We start from the raw sequence: 15,923 nt of genomic DNA, 5'->3' as shown, positions 1-15,923 counted from the left end.
TCTAGTCTATAGTCTAGTCTATAGTCTAGTTTATAGTCTAGTTTATAGTCTAGTTTATAGTCTAGTCTATAGTCTAGTCTATAGTCTAGTCTATAGTCTAGTCTGAAATCTATTCTATATATTAAAAGCAAAAAATTAAATCATCCGAATTTTATTCTCTTTTTTGTCGTACGGATGGATTTTTATTTTACTTTTCCATTAGACTTTACGTACATAAAATGTGAGCGTGTGAAGTGGGCTTGCGTGATACTGCCATCTATTGCTGAATAAATTTAATTTTTTTTAAATTTAATAGTCACAAATGGTAACGACAAATAAAAACCAATTTAGTTAATTCAACAACCATTTATGAAATGTATAACTGTTAAAATATTAGTTTTCAAATCACCCTGTTTGAAGAAAATTGTCCCAAACTAGTTATACCAGTGAATGAAACTTATTTCCGACATTTCCCTACTATATTTGTTATAATAAAAAGTGTTATAAATTAAGAAAAATCTATGAAAATAAGGGTATTGCGGGTGTAGAAACAAAGGTCGCAATCTCCATTTCATTCAGTTAATGATGACATCTTGTTACTTATATATACATATATGTATGTATGTTTAATGCATGTGATTAATCATAAAGGCAATGGCAAATACGATTCTTGTCAATAAATATAGACTGTAAATATATGCCGATTGAAACAGAGAAGCTATCTCTAATGGAGATAGCGGCTCTGACGATATACACCTTTTCGTCTTTAAGCTTCTGTGTTCCTGAACGAAAATGTTCTTTAAATAGGTTCATATTCAATCATTCAGGATCAATTTTATAGAAAATTGTAAAGCGTACCAATTGAGCAACGAAAAGTTACCAAAAAGTACTTTCATAAAGACTAGAGTAGAGTTGATGATCAACTTTAGTCTCTGACTAGAGTAGAGTTGATGATCATCTTTAGTCTCTGACTAGAGTTGATGATTAACTTTAGTCTCTAACTAGAGTAGAGTTAATGATCAACTTTAGTCTCTGATTGGAGTTGATGATCAACTCTAGTTTCTGACTTGACTAGAGTTGATGATCAACTCTAGTCTCTGACTAGAGTAGAGTTGATGATTAACTCTAGTCTCTGACTAGAGTAAAGTTGATGATCAACTCTAGTCTCTGACTAGAGTAAAGTTGATGATCAACTCTAGTCTCTGACTAGAGTAGAGTTGATGATCAACTCTAGTCTCTGACTAGAGTAGAGTTGATGATCAACTCTAGTCTCTGACTAGAGTAGAGTTGATGATCAACTCTAGTCTCTGACTAGAGTAGAGTTGATGATCAACTCTAGTCTCTGACTAGAGTAGAGTTAATAATCAACTCTAGTCTCTGACTAGAGTTGATGATCAACTATAGTCTCTGACTAGAGTAGAGTAGATGATCAACTATAGTCTCTGACTAGAGTAGAGTTGATGATTAACTCTAGTCTCTGACTAGAGTAAAGTTGATGATCAACTCTAGTCTCTGACTAGAGTAGAGTTGATGATTAACTCTAGTCTCTGACTAGAGTAAAGTTGATGATCAACTCTAGTCTCTGACTAGAGTAAAGTTGATGATCAACTCTAGTCTCTGACTAGAGTAGAGTTGATGATCAACTCTAGTCTCTGACTAGAGTAGAGTTGATGATCAACTCTAGTCTCTGACTAGAGTAGAGTTGATGATCAACTCTAGTCTCTGACTAGAGTAGAGTTGATGATCAACTCTAGTCTCTGACTAGAGTAGAGTTGATGATCAACTCTAGTCTCTGACTAGAGTAGAGTTGATGATCAACTCTAGTCTCTGACTAGTTTAGAGTTGATAATCAACTATAGTCTCTGATTAGAGTAGAGTTGAAGATCAACTATAGTCTCTGACTAGAGTAGAGTTGATGATCAACTATAGTCTCTGACTAGAGAAGAGTTGATGATCAACTCTAGTCTCTGACTAGAGTAGAGTTAATAATCAACTATAGTCTCTGACTAGAGTAGAGTTGATGATCAACTATAGTCTCTGACTAGAGTAGAGTAGATGATCAACTATAGTCTCTGACTAGAGTAGAGTTGATGATCAACATTGTCTCTGACTAGAGTTGATGATTAACTTTAGTCTCTAACTAGAGTAGAGTTGATGATCAAGTCTAGGCTCTGACTAGAGTAGAGTTGATGATAAACTATAGTCTCTGACTAGAGTAGAGTTGATGATCAACTATAGTCTCTGACTAGAGTAGAGTTGATGATCAACTATAGTCTCTGACTAGAGTAGAGTAGATGATCAACTATAGTCTCTGACTAGAGTAGAGTTGATAATCAACATTGTCTCTGACTAGAGTAGAGTTGTTGATTAACATTGTCTCTGACTAGAGTTGATGATTAACTTTAGTCTCTAACTAGAGTAGAGTTGATGATTAACTTTAGTCTCTAACTAGAGTAGAGTTGATGATCAACTCTAGTCTCTGACTAGAGTAGAGTTGATGATCAACTCTAGTCTCTGACTAGAGTAGAGTTGATGATCAACTCTAGTCTCTGACTAGAGTAGAGTTGATGATCAACTATAGTCTCTGACTAGAGTAGAGTTGATGATCAACTATAGTCTCTGACTAGAGTAGAATAGATGATCAACTATAGTCTCTGACTAGAGTAGAGTTGATAATCAACATTGTCTCTGACTAGAGTAGAGTTGATGATTAACTTTAGTCTCTAACTAGAGTAGAGTTGATGATTAACTTTAGTCTCTAACTAGAGTAGAGTTGATGATCAACTTTAGTCTCTGACTAGAGTAGAGTTGATGATCAACTCTAGTCTCTGACTAGAGTAGAGTTGCTGATCAACTCTAGTCTCTGACTAGAGTAGAGTTGATGATCAACTCTAGTCTCTGACTAGAGTAGAGTTGATGATCAACTTAATAATCAACTATATAGTCTCTGACTACAGTAGAGTTAATAATCAACTATAGTCTCTGACTAGAGTAGAGTTGATAATCAACTATAGCCTCTGACTAGAGTAGAGTTGATGATCAACTATAGTCTCTGACTTGAGTAGAGTAGATGATCAACTATAGTCTCTGACTAGAGTAGAGTTGATGATCAACATTGTCTCTGACTAGAGTAGAGTAGATAATCAAATCTTATATCTGACTAAAATAGAGTTGAGGATCAACTCTAGTCTATAGACTAGAGTAGAGTTGATGATCATCTGTATTCTCTTGCTAGAGTAGAGTTGATGATCAAATATAGTCTCTAAGAACGGGTTTTTGAGATGGTAATCAAATGCCAATTAATAATTAGATGAATTAATCTAAAAATAAATTTAATCTTATGTTAATCCCCTTTGATGTTTTTGAGTACAAGATTAAACTTCGCAGTGTTGCCATACAAAACAACAGAAAACTTCACTGTTTGTTATCAAAACAATGCATATTTTATAAAAAACAAAAAGACAATTGTAAATTTAATATGAAAATTAATGAAAACTTAAATTAAAAACAAGAAATGCATTTTGAAGTGTCCATAATTTATACTAATTAATAATAGAACATTTTAATGTTTATATTTATAAAAAATGTATTAATTTTTTTGCATCAGCTGTTTACACTTTTGCATTTCGTGCATAAGATTAAATCACCTCCATTGGGCGCTTAAACTTGCAAACAAAATTAACTAATTTAGTACTCAAAAACATCTTTCGAGGATTAATTTTAATTTAATCGCTAATCTTTCACCTAAATATTGGCCCTAAATAGAGTAGAGTCGACAAACAATTGTTATTTTTACTGAATAATGTTGTTATTTCAATAATTAGTGGGTTCAAAATAGTGTGCGTGACGCCTAAATTAACCAAAAACGGACAGACCTTAATAGTAGTTTCACAAAAACAACAAATCAAATTTTAGAATAAATTAGAAAATGTAGAATCCAAAGCTTCATTCCACGAAACATTAACTCAAACATTGAATTAACAATGAATTGGTTTGAAATAACCATTGATAAACGAAACATAAATTCAATTCAATTCAGTGCGGGTTAAGGTCATTAAGATGATCCATAGTTTAATATAATACTTTGCTTTATTCCTTAATCTGAGCATTGTTTACAAACAATATTATTGTTGAGTCCATCACAATAAGAAGGACAATTTCACTAATTATAAAATGGTCATAAAAATATAATAGCTACATAAATACTTACTAAGTAACCAAGTACAAAGTACTTAGGTAAGTATAAGCTTAGTGAGAGACTAAGTTTTTTGTGCCCTACTAAGTAGTAAGTGATAATAATGATGACGGGGAAAAAACCCTTTTAATGTAAATGAAATACTGATCTTTGAATTGCAGATAGAAAAAGGAAAATATTTATGATGGTTTGTTAAACAAAAGACAAAACAAACGCAAATTGAAAACGCGATCTATAATACTAGTTACTAGGGCGGATTAGTAGGCTGTTTTATGAGCCACTATAAAAGGACACTAAACAAAAGGCCCTTCGCACATTGTCATAAATATCACACCGTCATTAGAATATACGAATGCCAGGCAGCCAGGCAACCAGGTATAGGGAAGGAGAATTTTTCCAACTCAAAACAAAATGTCGGCTGAAATTCTAGTTGCACGTTCTTGCGTTCGTTTCTTGTGTATTATTTGAAAAATAAAATTTCCAATTACTTGCCATATAGCAGCAGGCATAACAAAAACTCTGTTTTAAAATTTACAAACAAAACCCGCCAAATTCTACTTAATTACACCGTTTTACCATAAACCGTGCCAAATGTTTTTCAAAAGTTAAAACTGACTACCGTACTTTTAAAGGATTTTATATGTAAGTATATATACATATTCCTTACGCTGACTGTCTGTCTTAATGTCGGCCTTACTTAAGTCATGCAACTTTTAGAGGTTTGCAAGGACGAGTTACTCAGAAGTCATTAGAGTAAAGAAATAAATAAATTGTATTTGGAAGCATAAAATAATGTATTGTAGAGCAGGTCACACTTATCTTTAGAAACATATTTCTTGGAAATTAACTTCATTGAATTTCTTTTAATATTTAACACTTTTTAAAAGGAATTTCCTAAAAATGCCGAAAAATACTTTCTATATTAAAATTTCATAAAAAGAGAGGAAAAATTAGTAAAGATAATAATGAACTTTACGATAGTCGGAGACTTGAGTTGATCATCAATTAAATTCTAGTCGAAGAGTTGAGTTGATCAACAACTCTAGAAAAGACCATCTAGTCACCAACTAGCACAGAGTTATGTGAAAACTGTAGTTGATCACCAATTTTGCACTTGTCTAAAGTTGATCAATTCCACGCTAGTTGGTGACAAGAGTTGATCATCAACTCTACTTTAGTAAGAGACTAGAGTTGATCATCAACTCTACTTTAGTAAGAGACTAGATTTGATCATCAACTCTAATCTAGAAAGATACTAGAGTTCATCATCAACTCTTCTCTAGTAAGAGTAAAGTTGATCAATAACTCTGACTAGAGTTGATCATCAACTCTACTCTAGTAATAGACTAGAGTTGATCGTCAACTCTACTTTAGTAAGAGACTAGAGTTGATCATCAACTCTACTTTAGTAAGAGACTAGAGTTGATCATCAACTCTACTTTAGTAAGAGACAAGAGTTGATCATCAACTCTACTCTAGTAATAGACTAGAGTTGATCATCAACTCTACTTTAGTAAGAGACAAGAGTTGATCATCAACTCTACTCTAGTAATAGACTAGAGTTGATCATCAACTCTACTTTAGTAAGAGACTAGACTTGACCATCAACTCTACTTTAGTAATAGACTAGAGTTGATCATCAACTCTACTTTAGTAAGAGACAAGAGTTGATCATCAACTCTACTCTAGCAATAGACTAAAGTTGATCATCAACTCTACTTTAGTAATAGACTAGAATTGATCATCAACTCTACTTTATTAAGAGACTAGAGTTGATCATCAACTCTACTTTAGTAATAGACAAGAGTTGATCATCAACTCTACTCTAGTAAGAGACTAGAGTTGATCATCAACAGAGACTAAAGTCGATTATCAACTCTACTCCAGCCAGAGACTAGAGTCGATTATTAAATCTACTCTAGTCAGAGACTATAGTTGATCATCAACTCTAGTCAGAGACTAGAGTTGATTATCAACTCAACTCTAGTCAGAAACTAAAGTTAACATCAACTCTACTCCACTCAGAGACTAGAGTTGATTATCAACTATACTCTAGTCAGAGACTAGAGTTGATTATCAACTCTACTCTAGTCAGAAACTAGAGTTGACAACAACTCCACACTCGTCAGAGACTAGAGTTGATCATCAACACTACTCTAGTCAGAGACTAGTAGTCAAAGACTAGAGTTGATCATCAACTTTAGTCAGAGACTAAAGTTGACATCAAATCTACTCTAGTCAGAGACTAGAGTTGATCATCAACTCTACTCTAGTCAGAGACTAAAGTTGACAATCAACTTACTCTAGTCAGAGACTAGAGTTGATCATCAACTCTACTCTAGTCAGAGACTTGAGTTGATCATCAACTCTTCTCTAGTCAGAGACTAGAGTTGATCATCAACTCTACTCTAGTCAAAGACTAGAGTTGATCATCAACTCTACTCTAGTCAGAGACTATAGTTGATCATCAACTCTACTCTAGTCAGAGACTAGAGTTGATCATCAACTCTACTCTAGTCAGAGACTATAGTTGATCATCAACTCTACTCTAGTCAGAGACTAGAGTTGATCATCACTCTACTCTAGTCAGAAACTAAAGTTGACATCAACTCTACTCTAGTCAGAGACTATAGTTGATCATCAACTCTACTCTAGTCAGAGACTAGAGTTGATCATCAACTCTACTCTAGTCAGAGACTAGAGTTGATCATCAACTCTACTCTAGTCAGAGACTAGAGGTGATCATCAACTCTACTCTAGTCAGAAACTAAAGTTGACATCAACTCTACTCTAGTCAGAGACTAGAGTTTGATCATCAACTCTACTCTAAGTCCGCAGACCTAGAGTTGATCATCACTCTACTCTAGTCAGAGACTAGAGTTGATCATCAACTCTACTCTAGTCAGAGACTAAGTTGATCATCAACTCTACTCTAGTCAGAGACTAGGTTGATCATCAACTCTACTCTAGTCAGAGACTAGAGTTGATCATCAAACTCTACTCTAGTCAGAGACTAGAGTTGATCATCAACTCTACTCTAGTTCAGAGACTAGAGTTGTCTCCACTCTACTCTAGTCAGAGACTAGAGTTGATCATCAACTCTACTCTAGTCAGAGACTAGAGTTGATCATCAACTCACTCTAGTCAGAGACTAGAGTTGATCATCAACTCTACTCTAGTCAGAGACTAGAGTTGATCATCAACTCTACTCTAGTCAGAGACTAGAGTTGATCATCAACTCTACTCTAGTCAGAGACTAGAGTTGATCATCACTCTACTCTAGTCAGACTAGAGTTGATCATCAAGTCAGAGACTAGAGTTGATCATCAACTCTACTCTAGTCAGAGACTAGAGTTGATCATCAAGTCAGACTAGAGTTGATCATCAAGTCAGAGACTAGAGTTGATCATCAGTCAAGACTAGAGTTGATCATCACTCTACACTAGTCAGTAGAGTTGATCATCAACTCTACTCTAGTCAGAGACTAGAGTTGATCATCAACTCTACTCCAATCAGAGATAGAGTTGATCATCAACTCTACTCTAGTCAGAGACTAGAGTTGATCATCAACTTTACACTAGTCAGAGACTAGAGTTGATCATCAACTCTACACTAGAATAGACTAGAGCTGATCATCAACTCTACTCTAGGAATAGACTAGAGTTCATCAACTCTACTCTAGAATAGACTAGAGTTGATCATCAACTCTACTCTAGGAATAGACTAGAGTTGATCATCAACTCTACTCTAGAATAGACTAGAGTTGATGATCAACTCTAGTCTATTCCTAGAGTAGAGTTGATGATCAACTCTAGTCTATTCCTAGAGTAGAGTTGATGATCAACTCTAGTCTATTCCTAGTAGTAGAGTTTGATCAACTCTAGTCTATTCCTAGTGTAGAGTTGATGATCAACTCTAGTCTCTGACTAGTGTAAGTTGATGATCAACTCTAGTCTCTAGAGTAGAGTTGATGATCAACTCTAGTCTCTGATTGGAGTAAGTTGATGATCAACTCTAGTCTCTGACTAGAGTAGAGTTGATGATCAACTCTAGTCTCTGACTAGTGTAGAGTGATGATCAACTCTAGTCTCTGACTTGATGATCAACTCTAGTCTCTGACTTGATGATCAACTCTAGTCTCTGACTTGATGATCAACTCTAGTCCTCTGACTAGTAGAGTTGATGATCTAGTCTCTGACTTGATGATCAACTCTAGTCTCTGACTAGAGTAGAGTTGATGATCAACTCTAGTCTCTGACTAGAGTAGAGTTGATGATCAACTCTAGTCTCTGACTAGAGTAGAGTTGATGATCAACTCTAGTCTCTGACTAGAGTAGAGTTGATGATCAACTCTAGTCTCTGACTAGAGTAGAGTTGATGATCAACTCTAGTCTCTGACTAGAGTAGAGTTGATGATCAACTCTAGTCTCTGACTAGAGTAGAGTTGATGATCAACTCTAGTCTCTGACTAGAGTAGAGTTGATGATCAACTCTAGTCTCTGACTAGAGTAGAGTTGATGATCAACTCTAGTCTCTGACTAGAGTAGAGTTGATGATCAACTCTAGTCTCTGACTAGAGTAGAGTTGATGATCAACTCTAGTCTCTGACTAGAGTAGAGTTGATGATCAACTCTAGTCTCTGACTAGAGTAGAGTTGATGATCAACTCTAGTCTCTGACTAGAGTAGAGTTGATGTCAACTTTAGTTTCTGACTAGAGTAGAGTTGATGATCAACTCTAGTCTCTGACTAGAGTAGAGTTGATGATCAACTCTAGTCTCTGACTAGAGTAGAGTTGATGATCAACTCTAGTCTCTGACTAGAGTAGAGTTGATGATCAACTATAGTCTCTGACTAGAGTAGAGTTGATGTCAACTTAGTTTCTGACTAGAGTAGAGTTGATGATCAACTCTAGTCTCTGACTAGAGTAGAGTTGATGATCAACTATAGTCTCTGACTAGAGTAGAGTTGATGATCAACTCTAGTCTCTGACTAGAGTAGAGTTGATGATCAACTATAGTCTCTGACTAGAGTAGAGTTGATGATCAACTCTAGTCTTTGACTAGAGTAGAGTTGATGATCAACTCTAGTCTCTGACTAGAGAAGAGTTGATGATCAACTCAAGTCTCTGACTAGAGTAGAGTTGATGATCAACTCTAGTCTCTGACTAGAGTAAGTTGATGTCAACTTTAGTCTCTGACTAGAGTAGAGTTGATGATCAACTCTAGTCTCTGACTAGAGTAGATTTGATGTCAACTTTAGTCTCTGACTAAAGTTGATGATCAACTCTAGTCTTGACTACTAGTCTCTGACTAGAGTAGTGTTGATGATCAACTCTAGTCTCTGACGAGTGTGGAGTTGTTGTCAACTCTAGTTTCTGACTAGAGTAGAGTTGATAATCAACTCTAGTCTCTGACTAGAGTATAGTTTGATAATCAACTCTAGTCTCTGAGTGGAGTAGAGTTGATGTTAACTTTAGTTTCTGACTAGAGTTGAGTTGATAATCACTCTAGTCTCTGACTAGAGTTGATGATCAACTATAGTCTCTGACTAGAGTAGATTTAATATCGACTCTAGTCTCTGGCTGGAGTAGAGTTGATAATCGACTTAGTCTCGGTTGATGATCAACTCTAGTCTCTTACTAGAGTAGAGTTGATGATCAACTCTTGTCTATTACTAAAGTAGAGTTGATGATCAACTCTAGTCTCTTAATAAAGTAGAGTTGATGATCAATTCTAGTCTATTACTAAAGTAGAGTTGATGATCAACTTTAGTCTATTGCTAGAGTAGAGTTGATGATCACTCTTGTCTCTTACTAAAGTAGAGTTGATGATCAACTCTAGTCTATTACTAAAGTAGAGTTGATGGTCAAGTCTAGTCTCTTACTAAAGTAGAGTTGATGATCAACTCTAGTCTATTACTAGAGTAGAGTTGATGATCAACTCTTGTCTCTTACTAAAGTAGAGTTGATGATCAACTCTAGTCTATTACTAGAGTAGAGTTGATGATCAACTCTTGTCTCTTACTAAAGTAGAGTTGATGATCAACTCTAGTCTCTTACTAAAGTAGAGTTGATGATCAACTCTAGTCTCTTACTAAAGTAGAGTTGACGATCAACTCTAGTCTATTACTAGAGTAGAGTTGATGATCAACTCTAGTCAGAGTTATTGATCAACTTTACTCTTACTAGAGAAGAGTTGATGATGAACTCTAGTATCTTTCTAGATTAGAGTTGATGATCAAATCTAGTCTCTTACTAAAGTAGAGTTGATGATCAACTCTAGTCTCTTACTAAAGTAGAGTTGATGATCAACTCTTGTCACCAACTAGCGTGGAATTGATCAACTTTAGACAAGTGCAAAATTGGTGATCAACTACAGTTTCACATAACTCTGTGCTAGTTGGTGACTAGATGGTCTTTTCTAGAGTTGTTGATCAACTCAACTCTTCGACTAGAATTTAATTGATGATCAACTCAAGTCTCCGACTATCGTAAAGTTCATTATTATCTTTACTAATTTTTCCTCTCTTTTTATGAAATTTTAATATAGAAAGTATTTTTCGGCATTTTTAGGAAATTCCTTTTAAAAAAGTGTTAAATATTAAAAGAAATTCAATGAAGTTAATTTCCAAGAAATATGTTTCTAAAGATAAGTGTGACCTGCTCTACAATACATTATTTTATGCTTCCAAATACAATTTATTTATTTCTTTACTCTTAATGACTTCTGAGTAACTCGTCCTTGCAAACCTCTAAAAGTTGCATGACTTAAGTAAGGCCGACATTAAGACAGACAGTCAGCGTAAGGAATATGTATATATACTTACATATAAAATCCTTTAAAAGTACGGTAGTCAGTTTTAACTTTGAAAAACATTTGGCACGGTTTATGGTAAAACGGTGTAATTAAGTAGAATTTTGGCGGGTTTTGTTTGTAAATTTTAAAACAGAGTTTTTGTTATGCCTGCTGCTATATGGCAAGTAATTGGAAATTTTATTTTTCAAATAATACACAAGAAACGAACGCAAGAACGTGCAACTAGAATTTCAGCCGACATTTTGTTTTGAGTTGGAAAAATTCTCCTTCCCTATACCTGGTTGCCTGGCTGCCTGGCATTCGTATATTCTAATGACGGTGTGATATTTATGACAATGTGCGAAGGGCCTTTTGTTTAGTGTCCTTTTATAGTGGCTCATAAAACAGCCTACTAATCCGCCCTAGTAACTAGTATTATAGATCGCGTTTTCAATTTGCGTTGTTTTGTCTTTTGTTTAACAAACCATCATAAATATTTTCCTTTTTCTATCTGCAATTCAAAGATCAGTATTTTCATTTACATTAAAAGGGTTTTTTCCCCGTCATCATTATTATCACTTACTACTTAGTAGGGCACAAAAAACTTAGTCTCTCACTAAGCTTATACTTACCTAAGTACTTTGTACTTGGTTACTTAGTAAGTATTTATGTAGCTATTATATTTTTATGACCATTTTATAATTAGTGAAATTGTCCTTCTTATTGTGATGGACTCAACAATAATATTGTTTGTAAACAATGCTCAGATTAAGGAATAAAGCAAAGTATTATATTAAACTATGGATCATCTTAATGACCTTAACCCGCACTGAATTGAATTGAATTTATGTTTCGTTTATCAATGGTTATTTCAAACCAATTCATTGTTAATTCAATGTTTGAGTTAATGTTTCGTGGAATGAAGCTTTGGATTCTACATTTTCTAATTTATTCTAAAATTTGATTTGTTGTTTTTGTGAAACTACTATTAAGGTCTGTCCGTTTTTGGTTAATTTAGGCGTCACGCACACTATTTTGAACCCACTAATTATTGAAATAACAACATTATTCAGTAAAAATAACAATTGTTTGTCGACTCTACTCTATTAGGGCCAATATTTAGGTGAAAGATTAGCGATTAAATTAAAATTAATCCTCGAAAGATGTTTTTGAGTACTAAATTAGTTAATTTTGTTTGCAAGTTTAAGCGCCCAATGGAGGTGATTTAATCTTATGCACGAAATGCAAAAGTGTAAACAGCTGATGCAAAAAAATTAATACATTTTTTATAAATATAAACATTAAAATGTTCTATTTATTAATTAGTATAAATTATGGACACTTCAAAATGCATTTCTTGTTTTTAATTTAAGTTTTCATTAATTTTCATATTAAATTTACAATTGTCTTTTGTTTTTTATAAAATATGCATTGTTTTGATAACAAACAGTGAAGTTTTCTGTTGTTTTGTATGGCAACACTGCGAAGTTTAATCTTGTACTCAAAAACATCAAAGGGGATTAACATAAGATTAAATTTATTTTAGATTAATTCATCTAATTATTAATTGGCATTTGATTACCATCTCAAAAACCCGTTCTTAGAGACTATATTTGATCATCAACTCTACTCTAGCAAGAGAATACAGATGATCATCAACTCTACTCTAGTCTATAGACTAGAGTTGATCCTCAACTCTATTTTAGTCAGATATAGATTGATTATCTACTCTACTCTAGTCAGAGACAATGTTGATCATCAACTCTACTCTAGTCAGAGACTATAGTTGATCATCTACTCTACTCAAGTCAGAGACTATAGTTGATCATCAACTCTACTCTAGTCAGAGGCTATAGTTGATTATCAACTCTACTCTAGTCAGAGACTATAGTTGATTATTAACTCTACTGTAGTCAGAGACTATATAGTTGATTATTAAGTTGATCATCAACTCTACTCTAGTCAGAGACTAGAGTTGATCATCAACTCTACTCTAGTCAGAGACTAGAGTTGATCAGCAACTCTACTCTAGTCAGAGACTAGAGTTGATCATCAACTCTACTCTAGTCAGAGACTAAAGTTGATCATCAACTCTACTCTAGTTAGAGACTAAAGTTAATCATCAACTCTACTCTAGTTAGAGACTAAAGTTAATCATCAACTCTACTCTAGTCAGAGACAATGTTGATTATCAACTCTACTCTAGTCAGAGACTATAGTTGATCATCTATTCTACTCTAGTCAGAGACTATAGTTGATCATCAACTCTACTCTAGTCAGAGACTATAGTTGATCATCAACTCTACTCTAGTCAGAGACTAGAGTTGATCATCAACTCTACTCTAGTCAGAGACTAGAGTTGATCATCAACTCTACTCTAGTCAGAGACTAGAGTTGATCATCAACTCTACTCTAGTTAGAGACTAAAGTTAATCATCAACTCTACTCTAGTTAGAGACTAAAGTTAATCATCAACTCTAGTCAGAGACAATGTTAATCAACAACTCTACTCTAGTCAGAGACAATGTTGATTATCAACTCTACTCTAGTCAGAGACTATAGTTGATCATCTACTCTACTCTAGTCAGAGACTATAGTTGATCATCAACTCTACTCTAGTCAGAGACTATAGTTGATCATCAACTCTACTCTAGTCAGAGACTATAGTTTATCATCAACTCTACTCTAGTCAGAGCCTAGACTTGATCATCAACTCTACTCTAGTTAGAGACTAAAGTTAATCATCAACTCTAGTCAGAGACAATGTTGATCATCAACTCTACTCTAGTCAGAGACTATAGTTGATCATCTACTCTACTCTAGTCAGAGACTATAGTTGATCATCAACTCTACTCTAGTCAGAGACTATAGTTGATTATTAACTCTACTCTAGTCAGAGACTAGAGTTGATCATCAACTCTTCTCTAGTCAGAGACTATAGTTGATCATCAACTCTACTCTAGTCAGAGACTATAGTTGATCTTCAACTCTACTCTAATCAGAGACTATAGTTGATTATCAACTCTAAACTAGTCAGAGACTAGAGTTGATCATCAACTCTACTCTAGTCAGAGACTAGAGTTGATCATCAACTCTACTCTAGTCAGAGACTAGAGTTGATCATCAACTCTACTCTAGTCAGAGACTAGAGTTGATCATCAACTCTACTCTAGTCAGAGACTAGAGTTGATCATCAACTCTACTCTAGTCAGAGACTAGAGTTGATCATCAACTCTACTCTAGTCAGAGACTAGAGTTGATCATCAACTTTACTCTAGTCAGAGACTAGAGTTGATCATCAACTTTACTCTAGTCAGAGACTAGAGTTAATCATCAACTCTACTCTAGTCAGAGACTAGAGTTGATCATCAACTTTACTCTAGTCAGAGACTAGAGTTAATCATCAACTCTACTCTAGTCAGAGACTATAGTTGATCATCTACTCTACTCTAGTCAGAGACTATAGTTGATCATCAACTCTAGTCAGAGACTAGAGTTGATTATTAACTCTACTCTAGTCAGAGACTAGAGTTGATCATCAACTCTACTCTAGTCAGAGACTAGAGTTGATCATCAACTCTACTCTAGTCAGAGACTAGAGTTGATCATCAACTCTACTCTAGTCAGAGACTAGAGTTGATCATCAACTCTACTCTAGTCAGAGACTAGAGTTGATCATCAACTTTACTCTAGTCAGAGACTAGAGTTGATCATCAACTTTACTCTAGTCAGAGACTAGAGTTAATCATCAACTCTACTCTAGTCAGAGACTAGAGTTGATCATCAACTCTAGTCAAGTCAGAAACTAGAGTTGATCATCAACTCCAATCAGAGACTAAAGTTGATCATTAACTCTACTCTAGTTAGAGACTAAAGTTAATCATCAACTCTAGTCAGAGACTAAAGATGATCATCAACTCTACTCTAGTCAGAGACTAAAGTTGATCATCAACTCTACTCTAGTCTTTATGAAAGTACTTTTTGGTAACTTTTCGTTGCTCAATTGGTACGCTTTACAATTTTCTATAAAATTGATCCTGAATGATTGAATATGAACCTATTTAAAGAACATTTTCGTTCAGGAACACAGAAGCTTAAAGACGAAAAGGTGTATATCGTCAGAGCCGCTATCTCCATTAGAGATAGCTTCTCTGTTTCAATCGGCATATATTTACAGTCTATATTTATTGACAAGAATCGTATTTGCCATTGCCTTTATGATTAATCACATGCATTAAACATACATACATATATGTATATATAAGTAACAAGATGTCATCATTAACTGAATGAAATGGAGATTGCGACCTTTGTTTCTACACCCGCAATACCCTTATTTTCATAGATTTTTCTTAATTTATAACACTTTTTATTATAACAAATATAGTAGGGAAATGTCGGAAATAAGTTTCATTCACTGGTATAACTAGTTTGGGACAATTTTCTTCAAACAGGGTGATTTGAAAACTAATATTTTAACAGTTATACATTTCATAAATGGTTGTTGAATTAACTAAATTGGTTTTTATTTGTCGTTACCATTTGTGACTATTAAATTTAAAAAAATTAAATTTATTCAGCAATAGATGGCAGTATCACGCAAGCCCACTTCACACGCTCACATTTTATGTACGTAAAGTCTAATGGAAAAGTAAAATAAAAATCCATCCGTACGACAAAAAAGAGAATAAAATTCGGATGATTTAATTTTTTGCTTTTAATATATAGAATAGATTTCAGACTAGACTATAGACTAGACTATAGACTAGACTATAGACTAGACTATAAACTAGACTATAAACTAGACTATAAACTAGACTAGACTAGACTAGACTAGACTATAGACTAGACTATAGACTAGACTATAGACTAGACTATAGACTAGACTATAGACTAGACTATAGACTAGACTATAGACTAGACTATAGACTAGACTATAGACTAGACTATAGAC

The sequence above is a fragment of the Lucilia sericata genome, unplaced genomic scaffold (genome assembly GCF_015586225.1).
Source record: "Lucilia sericata isolate MDLA Ls3-8-SP2 unplaced genomic scaffold, ASM1558622v1 Contig000347F_arrow, whole genome shotgun sequence".
In the NCBI taxonomy this organism is placed as follows: Eukaryota; Metazoa; Arthropoda; class Insecta; order Diptera; family Calliphoridae; genus Lucilia; species Lucilia sericata.
This window is presented reverse-complemented; position numbering follows the sequence as displayed.